Genomic DNA, 12139 nt, shown 5'->3' with positions numbered 1-12139 from the left:
ATCCGTTCAAAAAGTGTTTTTCTTGATGAGTAAAAGCTATTTTAACAAAAAACAATACTACGTATCCTATTAATCTAAATTTGTGTTAAATTGTTAAATTTATTGACTCATTTTACCTCAAAGTTTTTGTATGGAAAATGAGTTTCATAACGTTACGTATGCATATTATATACTATATTATTTAAATAGAAAAAATACCAGAACGTATAAAACACCTTGTATAAATTATAATACATAAAGATATTTAGATCTTTGCATGATTTTATATTGAATGATTTTTCTTGTACCCATTGACAAACTTGTACGCATGCCGATAATACAAATATTCTTCTCATATTATTTTTGTTCTGTTTACCTTACACACTATACACTAAAGAGCATGTCTTCAAACAAACGTACAGTCAACATACTTAGCATAAAGAACGTAAATGTTTCAAATAATATATCTGTTTTTTCGAACTTTAGAGTTACATAATTCCATGTATTTATATACTGTAAGGACACGGAGAGAGAGAGAGAATATAAAACTCCAAATACGCTCCACTAGCTACTTCCCATAAAATTTCAATATAAATAGAAGAAAACAAAGTATCACAAACCAATTGTAAAAATAAAATAGAGTTTCCAATAGAATTCAATATCAATTTTATAATAAAGTTTCAATGTAACAACAGATTAGTTCTGAGAAACCATTACATTCACCGGCAATCTAAAATCGATCAATTCGCGGGAATCACAAAGTTTAGCAAACTTTGTTTTGAATTGTGAATTGGTACAAATTTGTGGAACGTGGCTGCAGGCTGATATTAATGGCGAAATGACGACATCGCTTCTTGCTATCTCCATTTTGGTGTAATATGTTATATATTTGTTGTATGTAACTATTTTAGCTTTTGTGGCAATCAATCTATTAATAAAACATACATCTTACATACACTATTCTTACAATACTAAACCAAAACGATAATATCGGAAACAAAAGTATGTAAATAAAAATTAAAATGTAACATATATTGAGGCGACTTCAAGTAAAGGTGTATCAGTTACATAAAGATGTATGAAGAATATTGGAGTATAATGATCCAAGCTTTCCTAGGCACACTTGTGTCTATATGAACTTGATACAAGTTTTTATTTAATTTAGCTGATAAAATGAGTATTTTATAAAAATAAATGATAAATTAAATATACAAAACAATTTTTGAGTATTTAAAATAAAATGTATTGTTTGTATAAAAATAAAAAAATTGCATCGGCCGGGAATCGAACCCGGGCCGCCCGCGTGGCAGGCGAGCATTCTACCACTGAACCACCGATGCTTGAAATAACTTTCTAAAATGTGGAACAAGTTAAATGAAGAATTATATAATACATACATATACAGTATTTACAATATTCTTTACATAAAAAGTAATAATAATATCAAAATTGTTAAATAGAAAATTCAAGGAAATTTAAAATGTTTGGTCCCTTTGATGCTAGCAACATTTCCTCTATTACGATAACACATCGAGCGAGGAAACCACTAGTTCTGGGATCACCGGTACTATCTATCAGGCGCCAACTTACATTTTTAATTAGCGCCTGTACACTTCAACCCCACTGCCCAAGAGTCTCCACTCTAAAGGGAACAAAATCTAAGTTGTAGGAAAGACTTATATTTGAGCCGATTATTATTTTTCGCCTGCTCTGCGGCCGCGCCAGCTTTTTTGCTTGTTTTGTTGTATGTATGCATATAATTACATTTTTATTTTATTTATTTAATTACAACATATTAAAAACTTTTTGTAATAAATTTAAATTGGCCGGACAATCGCTAAAAGATTGCTGGTTGATGTGTGAATGTAACAATACATTTTTATACGGAACTAAAATTTAGACACACAGACATCGATTCAAATGGCCAACTTAATTATCCTTTTTATTAAAACTATTGCTGCCACCACAACACAAACAAAAATAATTTTCCAAAAATAGAATGCATCGGCCGGGAATCGAACCCGGGCCGCCCGCGTGGCAGGCGAGCATTCTACCACTGAACCACCGATGCTTGAAAGCATTAGATCAAATGTTTCATGACATTAATGCGTTGTTAGCCTTCTTACATCAACTTTCAAAGCAGTTGGTATGATTCTCTTTTAAAAACTTATTAGGTCACATCTCAATTACCCAAGGCTGGTAACAGGGGGCCTAGGGAAGCCAGTCATTGACTTTATATATATATTATGTTCACCAAACGCAAAACCTTTTCGAATTGCGATCGTCCTTCGCTTAGGAGTGACTATATACTCCCCATGACTGTCCCTGGCTTTGAAGTAAGTAGCCTTAGACACCATGGCCTCCATTGCGAAAAGAATGCAGGTTGTTTTTTCTCGCCTCGCCGCGGTTAACGACATCAAACGCCGCTCTCTTGTCTCCGTCATTGTTTCAGCCAAGAGACAACGCTAGGGACGTTGGCAAGCGGCCGGATGGGATTCATTAATTTCCTGCAGGATATGATGGGCTTATGTATGGGATGCTACTTGTGTGGATACCTGAGCCCCGTCTCACCTCCCTCGGACAAGCAAAAAAGCTGCTGAGGCCGTAGTGCAGACTTTTCTCCAACCAACTTCAATTTTGTTCCTCTTGGGCCGTGGTGCTCAGCCGCTAATTAAAAATTTAAGTTAGCGCCTGGTACCGGTGAGCCCGGAGCTAGTGCATTCCTTGCTCGACTTGTATTATTATTTTACTATTGCAATACACTGAAGAAATGCTGCCAGCGTTGGAGTTACACTGCCACAGGGACCAAACTTTTTAAACTTATACAAATTTTCTATTTATTAATTTTTGTAATTATTATTATTACTATGTAGGTTTTAAATACTTATAGATAAAGATATTACTAAGATTGATTTAAAATGATAAAATAATTTTCCAAAAATACATTGCATCGGCCGGGAATCGAACCCGGGCCGCCCGCGTGGCAGGCGAGCATTCTACCACTGAACCACCGATGCTTCTAGATGGTATTCATAAATAATTAACTAAATCGTGATGATGTCTTATTTACACAGCTTTATTTTATTTAACAATTACAGCTTCTTTACACGATAAAACATTCAATTTATAGCCCGGTAGTAAATTTTAAGTCCAATCGTACTTTGGGTTACCTTATTACTTCTCCTAGAGAATTCTCTAGCTAGGCGGAGAAAGGTGCAAAAAAGCAGAAAAGTAAAGTAACTATATATATTAATTTGTCTATTTTACAGAATATTATAATAAAATCATAATTTGTTCCATTAGAAAACTTGTTAGGTTTGGATATGAGATTAATATTGCTCATATATGTAATAGATGATGAAGATGAAAGAAAAGTGGTAGTGGGTTGTTAAATTTTAAAGAAAGCAAGCAAAGTGTCTATCTCATACCTAAGCCGCTGTTTTGCTGGTATTTTTTATTTATTTAAATAAGCAGAATAAAATTTAATAGTATTTTTATTTAATTTCATATAAATATTTTATTTTAGCCAACATTGTCATATAATTTAGAGAAGATCACGGATGTGGTAAATAAAATTAAAAAAAATCATTCAATGGCGCTACAGCCTTTTTAGGTCTGGGCCTAAAATTTATGTGTCTGTTTCATGATCATTTGTCAATCTAATAGGCAAGTAGGTGGATGGCTCTGCCAGCAGTCAACCGACAACTTAACAAACAACTTCTAAACTTGAATAGAATAAATCTGAAAACAATTATACGGGCCATTGTCTCCTTAATAAACATCTTTATGTCCTAGGCGCGACAGACAGCCCCCTGTGCAGAGGCTGTTTCAGCGCAGAGGAATCAGTCACCCACGTAGTACTGGAATGCGAGGCTGTGAATAAACAACGTGTAGAAATCCTCGGAACAGTGAGGTCGCTCCGTGAAGCCTGCGAGGTGCCCAGGAGGCTTCTGTGCTTTTGGAAGGAGTTAGGCTGACTTAGTTAGCCAGGACTTAACGCACAATGGACCTATTGAGCGTCTAAGTGCGGAAACAGAGTCCACACATACAATACAATACAATAGGCAAGTAGGTGTTCAGCTTCCTTTGCCTGACACACACTCTCGACTGTTTGGGTCTAACGCAAGCCGGTTTCCTCACGAGGTTAACCTCGAGCCAATGTCCGAAAATGAGCGAAAAATAGAGTCCATTGGTGCACAGCTGGGGATCGATCCTCTGTTATGAGAGTCACACGCTAAGGCCACTAAACTTCAATAAATAATGAGGATCTAGAGTGATTTAGTAAGCTTAATAGCAATTTCTATAGACAAAGTATTAATGGCAGAGCATACACTATAAGTGAGTTATTACTTTGACATTTTGAATATTAGCATAAATCACAGTAAGCTAATAAGGCTCCAGCGCATTGACATTTACATGTAATCCATTTATCAGACTCGTCATGCTCGTCGCATTGATTTCATGTCAACTATGTGCGATTAGACGCGTTGCTGGCTTAATCCCGGCTTAGCAGAGTAATTGAGGGTACTAATCGATCTTTGTATGTTTGTGAATGTTATATTTAATGCCTTTACAGTCGATGTAATAGGTGCAACTATGGGTCTAATAGTATCATGTGCGCAAAGCTCTCGTTAAACGTAAATTAATCAATGAAGCTTTTTATAAAGTTGACGAATATTTACTCTAGTTCAAACAATTTTTATGACTCAAAAGTTAGCTATTAAAAAGAGTGGCGGAAAGTTTCTTGCCAGTTCTTCTTGCCCTTTCTACGCCCTTGACTTACATGTAAATTTACAATTATTTTATTTCTTTCCTGACGTTCATAAGTGTACTTGTTAACCTATATGAATAAAGTTATTTTGAGTTAAAAGAAATAAAAAGGGTGTATAGTTAAAAGAGAAACTGCACTATACCACACTACTACACATTAATAATTTTTGGTACTTAACGTAATCAATTATATATAACGCTTCTAATTATATAATTAAGAAAAAGTGGTCGGTGAAAAAAGTGCGTTTCTTGGGTAGCTTATAAGTTTGTGCTGTGTGTGATGTGGTGTCTTCCGTGTTTGTTTCAAAATAAATCGGCATATTCCCATTAAGTATAGTTGTCTAACCGTTGGAAGTTTTTTCAGCCTACAATTCTAAATTTGGGTAGAGAAAAGATTTCATTCTTATAAATGTTCGCCACCTTATAATTGAGTATTACAGGAGGTAAAAAGACATGTAAAATTAAACTCATCAGTCATGATACTCAAATATTTTAACAGATTTGTAAGTCACATATATAAAAAAGTCTATAACAATAATAGTGGTTATTATCGGCATTATTAACGGATCTTTAAGTAGTCAAAGCTTCATGTTCAAGGCAATGCAATTATGTAGTTATGTACAAATGAGATTACAGCATAAAGCTTATTGAATTGCTCGCGTAAGCAGCAATTGTACTGCTTCACGTGGTTTTTAACTAGGAGGTTCTATTTATTAAAGCCTCCGTGGCTTACTGATGCACGTGGTGTAATTTTTATCCAAACCAATATGTTATATTTTCAAATTTCTTGAAACTATTTTTAAATTTGTCTTTTGTTAAAATAGCTTTTACACGCTAAGAAAAACACTTTTTGAACGGATTAAAGCTATGTATTATTATTAAAACTCACGGTCACGGTGACCACGCACGCTGAAAAGCACGCGAAACGTCGGTAAAAAATTTCAAATTTAGAATTATGTAAATAAATTATAAGTTTTAAAAATAATACATAGCTTTAATCCGCATAAAAAGTATTTTTCTTACTGTTATATTTTATGAAAATTGTTCCATTTTCAAATTTTTGTTTGCCATAAAAAGTTTAGTAAGAACAATTTTTAACCATACAATCTATGGTAGAAATCACACGAGAACAAATAAGATTCTACATTATTGGATAAATAATTAATTTCCATAAAAGTTTGGCTAGTCTTCAATGAAAACTTCACGTATTACGGATACTTCGTCATCAACTATTGAATCGTTTTTGAACTTATCTAATTAACATAATTCGTACTCACACTATCGTATAATTCCGCTCACTATCCAATAGTTATCCACTTCGTAATTATTCGAACAGCTGAAATCCAGGACGTATAATGACACCGCGACTCGCTAATACAGATTTACAGCTCTAATGCGATTTTATTAGCTGATTTTGATACGTTGATCAATTATCATGATGTCATTTTGGTCAGAGGCTAATACTCTAATGTAAACTGAATTCAAATCTAGTTCAAAATCTGTGGAAAGTTCTATGTTTTTATTAATTTCATTCTGTATATCCAGTAGGATTTTAAGAGAAAAACCGGTACCGGAGAGAAACCGGGAACTTAAGTAACGTACTTAAGATAAAAATATAAGAGTTTTGGCGTGAATATAATATTGGCTACGCGATATATTGTTATTTACTCGCAATATTTTTTTAAAGATATTAACAATAATGAGTGAGGCTGTTTTAACAAAACAGATATTTGAGCACTGCAGCGACCTCACTACAGTTATCTGTTCTTTTGTTTTTTCTGACGTCAGCAGTTTGTTTGTCAACACAATGACGTTTGATATAAATAAAGCAGTAAATAATAACATGGCTAGTAATTTTCAAACAATACCATTGTTAAAAATCCACCTGCCAGATGCAACAATTTTATCTCAAAACCTCACCTTAAATCCAGCTTACTCCAGTAAATTCTATACGTATCTTGAACATGCATGTTAAGCCAAGAAGTGAAAAATTATTATAACTCAAACGCTTTGAAGCCAGAAAGTATCATATCTATTTGGATATTACTGAGAAAAATCCCCTTTAAATTTTTGTCTCGAGTGTCACCTGAATAAAGTTTGAACGTAAAACTTCCCTGCAGGTAAAATTTTCAAGTTATATACTCGCCTTTGATGGAGTCACGTGCTGCGTCAGGGTTTTACTGCAGATGTATGATTTATGTAAACCACTTTAAGAAGTTGCAATCAAATGTCATTGAAGCTTTTTTATGTCTACATAATAGAGATATACGTCACTTTGTGTATTTAAAAAAATGTGTGCGTTTACACACGTAAAAAGTGAAACTTCCTTATGACCTTACTTTTCTAAAAATGATCTACTATATAGAACTTTACAGAAATTGGTTAAATAAAATTTAACAAAATGCTTTTATTATCATAGACATAAATACAAATAATACAATTATTTCATTTCAAAAGGTTTAGTTCTCGTTAGGCGACTTATTCCTGTTGTATCAAGAAGTTTGATTGCCTCATCGTTCACATGGCTACGTAGGTTTGTTTACATATGTTTCAATTATTTCCTAACAAATAATATAAATTATTATTTATATACTCGATGCAGCCATGACGTCGAATAATAACGTAATAATTTCGCATATAACCGTTAAACAAGTTTTATATAAATATTTAAATTAAAAAAGTATAAACCCTGGTACTCGCCAAACCCCGCCGGTCCATTTTTATACTTGGCTTCGCAGTATTACTCGGAGGTGTTAATAGGATTTAAAGAAAATCTAATTAGCTAGCAGAAAGAACAGAAAAAACACCCAAACATGTATAAGATTATATATCTTATTTTTAATTAGAATTGGAAATACAAATAAACAATTGTGTTGCTCTGAAAATAAAGAGTTTTATTTTAGTACTTACATACTATACTAATTACATTATCTTAAACTTAAATCATACTACCCTCCTACCTACGTCATTAAAAGTCAATTATTAAAATTATCAATCCCTTAAGCTTTTACTTTGCAGAATGTCAATATGCAGAAAGAATTATATTGAAATTAAGAGCTATCTTCACGATACTAAGCAGTTATTGTGAAATTTTGTTTGAAACCTCACATTTGTTTTATAATTCCTTAATTTACCTTCATGTTCACGGAGTTAAGTTAAATTATTTTAATTAAAAAATATTAATCAACTCTTTTAATTAAGTACAAGCGAATTAAGATTTTAACCGAAGCTTAAGACTTATTCGCAAAAGTATAATATGTAAACTCCCTTTAATAAACCTCCTGCAGTGCAAAACTTTTTCGCTTATCTTACATAGTTGTATGCAAACAACAGATAAGCTAACTATACATAGCATAAAGAGGAAAATTTTCATATTAAGTTCACTTACAGTGCAAGTTCTAGTAGTGTAGGGAGCGAACTTCGATAATTAGTATATTATGCAATACTGGTCATACAATTTGCCATAGAAATTAGTGTATGTATTTTTCAGAATCGAAAGAATTTATGTAGAATTTAGGCGGCTTTATGAATAGGTTACAGCTAGAATAATTTTAATAACCGCTTATAGAAGATATTTAGAGTTTAATGAAAAATGTGCTTTCTTGTTCTCATATTAATTCTTTGTTGTTCTAATTTGTATTATAATTTTCGCACTCTTGCACTTTTCACATTATATTTTCTACTGAAAGAGATTGTGTTCGACATACATAATTTCAATTTAATAATTTTTAATTCGGGTGATCCCAAATATTTTTTCTCGGCCGATCGTCACATTAGTTAGTTGAGTAATTGTTGAGATTTACTCGGGTTACGTTAGACACATTTTTATTTTGATATATACATTTTGTTAATTATAATTGATAATAGTTACGTCCACTATTTAGAATTTTATAGTGAGTGTTTAGTGCGTTTTTGAAAACTATCGTGAGGCAAGGTATTAGCATCAGTCTAACCTATCTTTGTTCCCAAACTAATAGAATTTCTCCAAATCCTTACGGCTGATAATATTATGTGCCTTTCTTCCTGGTAAGAAGATATTGTAACGAGGTATGTACTCAGGACTTATTTTTCTAGTATAAGATTGTGTATCGACGGCCACCGAACCGTTCTTCGTGGTACAGATCGTATAGAACGATCTTCTTCTGTTTATTAAAACAAAAGCAAGTAACATTTATTAAAAATATATTTGATAATCGAATATATTAAAGTTGGACCACAGAGACCACAGATGTTTAGAAAATATACTTATAGATAATATGTTGTAACCTCTTACCTTAATTTACCTGAAGATTCCCCTTGTATTAATTAAATTAAATATCAATATCACGCTCCACAGTTTCACCTCAGTTCCACCCCGGTGACAACTAATTAATAAGGGCTAAATACTCAATTTACTCCTTAATTTTACTTTTGAATTACTTTTTCTGGTCTGACGACGATTATATTATATATTTGTTGTGACAATTTTTCACGTTAAACATGTTTTCTAGAAGTCTGAAAAAATTGTATTGGTGATTTGAAATTGAAAAAATTTAAAAGAAGTATTATTATTGCAATTAAATTACACATGCAATAATAATTATACAATTATAACTGCATTTAATTGATTCGAAGTTCAGATATAAGCCAAATAATATTGGCATTATAACTAATCTTTATTACTGCCGCATTTACCGTGGAGTGTTTCGAGAAGTTGTTCGTACTAATACATGCGGCTGAGTTGTCAAGGCAGAATACCATCCGTATCGCGTTGACGTCAGTCGTTCCACAACTTAGCGTTTCGTAAAACAATTTTTGTCGTTCACTCAGGGTCCTTCAAGAAAGGTGCGTATCGATTCTTAAAGGCCGGCACCGCGTCTTCCTTGCGAGCCTTCTGGCAGTGTGAGTGTCTGTGGTCGGCGCTGTCAGATGAGCCTCCTGCCCGTTTGCCACATGTAACATAAAGATAGAAAATATTAACAAGTTTGCATTTGGTTGTAATATTATAAAAATCGTAATAACTCTAAAACATGAACTACTTTTAAAGCTCTTAGTATAATCGTTACATAAAATCCCATGAAATTCTACACCTTAGTCAAATAAGTTACTCCAAAACCAATATGAAAATGGGAAAATTAAAACACACCATAATAATTTTTCCTTTAAAAGGACCCCTAGGCGTCCACCAATTTCAACGACAATTAAACGTAAGCATTAATTAAATTGCCTCCCCTCACACCTCCCCCTGTGCCCAGCGTCCTTCTGCCTTATTTCCCTTTTGCTTATTCAGCAGGGTGTGTATGAGATCAGTGGTATATCGAACTGGAAGAGACTGAAACATTTTCAACACACTATCTAATTGGGTCACTTAATCGTTTTTCATTAAATTAATCACGAAAAATGTAATTAATTTAAAGCAACAACCCGTGACAATTTTATTAACAAAGACCAAAAATCATAGACAAATGTAATATATGCAAAATTAAAAACAAACTTCACTCTGTGGTATACATGTTTATTATTATTATTTATAGAACAGAGGACAAACGGGCAGAAGGCTCATCTGATGTTGAGTACGGGCCCATGGACACTGACTTTTAAACTCAGTTTAGAACTGAGGCAGTTGATCCGCTCTTTTTTTAAATATAGAATTGCCAAATCTGTGCAGCACAAGTATGTGGAAAAATAACATTATTATAAAAACGTAATGAAAAAAGTGCACAATAGTTTCTTTGTTTCAATATCAATATTTCACGACATAGTTTTGTTAGAACATCCAGTTTCTATATAATCATGCTATGTTAAGATTTTATTGTAGGCAATTTACGGTGCGATATACAGTCCCTTTAACGCGGACCCCTCGTATAATTTCGATTGTGGTACTGCTAAGAAAGAAACAATGTTAATAATGTAATGTGCGGAAAAATTGCGCATTTCGTTTAGCGTAGGTATATTTTTTCTTAGAGGTAGATTATATAATGCTGAAATATTGGAGAGACTGTAGGCTGCGTGTGCCAAATAATCACACTCGTGGGGTTAAGTCGTCGCAATTGTTCAGTGCCTCGAGAGCGTACAAATTTACTCAGAGAAGCGCTATTTACGCGTGTCTTGCGCACCCTAAATATTATTGCCACTGGCTGAATCCACAAGAATTGTATTATTTAAAATTTCTTAGGTTAAGGTTTAGGTTTTCTGTTTTCTTGTCTTGTTGATATTATGTTTTTAGTTTAATTTTTATATTTATAAGTTTTCATTTGTATTAGTATTACGTTACTTTAAAAATAGGAAATAAACATATTGTATTGGTAGACGTAAGAGCTATGTTAAACAAAAGATAATGCCTTTCGTATGATTGGACTGAAGATGCCTATGACCAATCGTTGGTTTCACATACTTCTTTTTAATCTATATGTTTTTAATTTGCAGATGCGGTGGAACTATTATCAAAATTTCTCCAATTTATATTTAATGCTTAAAAAACCGTGCCGAATTTTACCGTTGTAAGCATAATATGAGCGTTATATATTTTGATTAAAACTTACCTTTTTATTTATTTATTAGAATAAAACACACATATAATAGACAATATACATATAACACGATTAGCTAAAATTCAGTAAAAAAACACATTAAAAATAGCAAGTAGGTATGCACTTTGTACTCATATATATAATAGGAACAACTAAGACAGTCTTGAACAGTGTTTCCCGACCTTTGTTCACTTAAGAAACTAGATAGGTTTTAGGAAGACATCACTAGGAAAATGTCAACGAAAAACAGTACGTAATGTTTTTAAATATAATGAATAATTCAAATTCCTAATAATTTTATCAATCCCCCCCACCCCCTTCTTGCCTAAAATTGCCCCACTGTTTGGCACGAGCCCCACGTTGGAAACCACAGGTCTAGAAGTAGTAGCCTTTCATATTTGTTGATTTCTTGAAATTATGTTTATAAATGCTCAAAGTAATGTACTTAAAAGGTGTGTCTTTGTATTATGAAATATGAACGAATTCTCAGCAAACCGTTTCTAAGGGAATATTAACTTGCGATAAGTAACTTTGCCACAAAATCTGAATATAAATGTTAATACCTTCTCATCCATACTTTCAATTCAGCTTTTGAAAGATTATTATAATTTCTACTGAATCCTTTCAGAAGTTACTCTTTTCGAACTTGGTGAATAAATATTTCAGTGTTTAAGTTTTGTCCTTTCGATCTTTAATTTATCTTTATAAAGCAATAAAAACGGCATTTAATTTCAGTGCATCTTGTAGAAATAGTAGCTATTTGTTACGTCGCTGAAAAATTTAAATCAATTTGTTATCGAGAACTATGATGTGGCTCAAATATAGACACACACAGACATATTTTTCACACAATCATGATATTTTTCTTTAAACCATTTTCA

General features: G+C 32.8%; 3 non-coding genes across 3 annotated transcripts; all 3 read right to left on the bottom strand.

Annotated features, from left to right (window-relative positions):
- Positions 1-1248: 1248 nt before the first annotated feature.
- On the bottom strand, positions 1249-1319 carry Trnag-gcc. The gene has a single exon. It is a non-coding gene; the product is annotated as a tRNA-Gly (tRNA).
- Positions 1320-1979: 660 nt separating this feature from the next.
- Positions 1980-2050, bottom strand: Trnag-gcc. Its single transcript has one exon. It is a non-coding gene; the product is annotated as a tRNA-Gly (tRNA).
- An 875-nt stretch (positions 2051-2925) lies between these two features.
- Positions 2926-2996, bottom strand: Trnag-gcc. The gene has a single exon. It is a non-coding gene; the product is annotated as a tRNA-Gly (tRNA).
- Between the last annotated feature and the right edge of the window lie 9143 nt (positions 2997-12139).

The sequence above is a fragment of the Pieris brassicae genome, chromosome 6, assembly GCF_905147105.1.
Source record: "Pieris brassicae chromosome 6, ilPieBrab1.1, whole genome shotgun sequence".
Lineage (NCBI taxonomy): Eukaryota > Metazoa > Arthropoda > Insecta > Lepidoptera > Pieridae > Pieris > Pieris brassicae.
Note: the sequence above shows the minus strand (reverse complement) of the source record. Positions and strands in the feature narration are given on the sequence as shown.